Source organism: Protomyctophum bolini, assembly GCF_963924005.1.
Source record: "Protomyctophum bolini genome assembly, chromosome: 16".
Lineage (NCBI taxonomy): Eukaryota > Metazoa > Chordata > Actinopteri > Myctophiformes > Myctophidae > Protomyctophum > Protomyctophum bolini.
Genome location: NC_137877.1, coordinates 36,160,436 through 36,163,262, shown reverse-complemented (window position 1 = coordinate 36,163,262; position 2,827 = coordinate 36,160,436).

The window sequence follows — 2,827 nt, the reverse complement described above, 5'->3', positions numbered from 1 at the left end:
CTCACCACCGGGAGCGGTGGTCACCTCACCACCGGAGCGGTGGTCACCTCACCACCGGGAGCGGTGGTCACCTCACCACCGGGAGCGGTGGTCACCTCACCACCGGGAGCGGTGGTCACCTCACCACCGGAGCGGTGGTCACCTCACCACCGGGAGCGGTGGTCACCTCACCACCGGGAGCGGTGGTCACCTCACCACCGGGAGTGGTGGTCACCTCACCACCGGAGCGGTGGTCACCTCACCACCGGAGCGGTGGTCACCTCACCACCGAAAATCCAAACTATGAATAGGCCTTCACACCTCTGTCTCTGTGACGTCTTAGAGGGATGGGGCTCGTTAATGTTTTATTGATAATGAGCTCCTTATCGATCAGGCTTACCGAGCTCGGCTCTGCTCGGCTCGGGTTTCTGGGAGAAATTTGAGAACTCTAGCGAGAATGTAGAATGACCACGGATGTTTTTCCCGGGGTTTTTAAGGGGTTAAACCCTATACCTGGGTTGATCCGGAGTACCTCAGGGCTTTTCTGTTTTCGCTCCACGTTACAATATCTTCGCTGAATTGCTAATTTGCTAATTTAACGCGAAGGTTGTTTTCTTTCTCCAGAAAACGGATGTGGTGTTATAGTAGTTAATGACACGTTTGTCGTTAACTCCTTTAACCACGCAAGTTGTTTGGAAATATTATGTTATCAAATGCAATTTCACAGCCATTAATTTGCATAATGTGTCCTGGTGAACTAATAAATGAGATAGTTTCCCAAGATCAGCTACTTTTGTTTTTTTTAGGGGTGGCGGACTGTACAGCATTTTGAAGAGAATAAGGACTATTAAGCGTGTGCGGCCACGTGCTCGTCAGATCCGTGTGTAGGCGTGTGTCTAGCATGTGGGAGGAGTCTGCTATAAACACAACACGAGATATATACCGTAGCTAGATAGCTATAAACTCTATTCCCGTTTGGTGGACTTCAAAATAGACTCTTTTTGTCTTTTTAAGACTTCAAAATAAGACATGTATATATATATTTTTTTTTTTAATAGTTTTGCACACACAAAAAACACTCCTTGCGCTAAACACGGCCATAGCGCCACTTGCCCAAATATGTGCCCCAAATGTGCTGACCTCATCACACGGAGTCGGGGGGGGGGGGGGGGGGGGATGACATCACAGACATTTTGAAATACTGAAATATCTAAAAACACACATATACCCACATAAAAAACCCAGGAGAGTTGTTTCTTGTGTAGGGAGGGAGTGTAGTGGGGGATGTCAAAAGCATGGGCGACAGGTGTGCTGAGTGACAGCTGGGACAGATGGAGACCCCGGCGGCGCACTAGATGACCTTTTCAACGTGGTCAAAAGATGATCGTCACATTCGTCAGTTAATCCTCCCCGATCGCTCCGATACGCTCCCAGGGGGCGGGGGGGAGGGGGGGGGTAGCGGGTGTACGTACGCTTGCTCGCTCTCCCTCCGCCACATTCTGCTGCGGCATGCAACTTGTGGACACGAGGGGCGCGCGGGGGGTCGTGGGGGTCGGTGGGTGTGGGGGGAGGAAGAGGAGGAGGCATGCAAAGAGTTTTTACTTAACCCATTCTGAACGGGATAAAAAAAACATTGCTTCTAAATCCTAACGTTTTTCACAAACATTCGCTCTGAAAGAATATATATTCAAAGATTTGCGGCCCCTTTTTCATGGCTTTTCAAAAATAGCAGACATATACAAGCATGTAGCTTGTAGATCTGCTATTTTTCAATAGCTAAATAGAAAATGTTTGAGGACGACTGACATAGAAACATGGGTTTTTTAGATCAGGGTCAGGATTCAGGTTTAAATGGGTTAAGTAAAAGTATATCATTACTGCAATGTGGACATTTACTCCGATCTACACGCTCGCAATGCATCGCATGGCGACACATTGTGAGCTTGTAGATCCGCTGTTTTAAAATGGCCGAAACGTATAGGTGTGTATAGATAGGGCTGAACTGGTTCATGTATATTGTGATAATAATCACAATCCAGAAAAGTAACTAAAGTAAACTGAAATTGAAGTACAATATTTGCCTCTGAGATGTAGTGGAGTAGAAGTAAACACTTATACTGTAGGTCTGCTATTGTTGAAAAATCGAAGAATGACTGACATAGAAACATAGCTTTTTCATAAAACTGTCAGGATGTAGAAGACATTTTTAGAATCTGATCTCAGGTCAAGTATAAAAACGCGTCAAAATCGTACACGCACTTAGTTACCATATACTTTCCCTGTCAACGGCATCCTCTCGCCCTGCAATGCTGGGGCCATCTGCGCGCTCAGAGCGCACGCCATGAAAAACTATCTGCACTCCGCGGTGTGACCTTTCACTGTCCTAACATTAATATTATCATAGCACCACCCGGGCTCTGGTTACTGCTCCTTAATATTATCATACCACCAGGGCTCTGGTTTCTGCTCGGTGCATGCGCTGGGATTCACTGTCCATGTGAAAGAGTGGGGGATCATATATACTCATGTACTTACTGTAGCTGTTAGCCCATTCAGGCCTGGCGTCGAAATTAAAAAAAAAAATCTTTTAAATCCTGACAGTTTTCTGAAATCTTAAAACACCAAAAGGGGTTCCCGCCCAAAATGGGTTAAGGTTATATGGACCAGAGCTATGTAGCTGTATAGATAACTGCTACTCAGCCACATGTATACTCAATCACTTTATCTCCCCTCGGTTGCTTTGGAATGAGGAGCAACTCAGGGTATGAGGAGCACATGCAGTAAGAGCTGATAGTAGGTGTTGTTGTAAGTACTGCATGGGAGCTGATTGCAGGTGTTGTAAGTACTG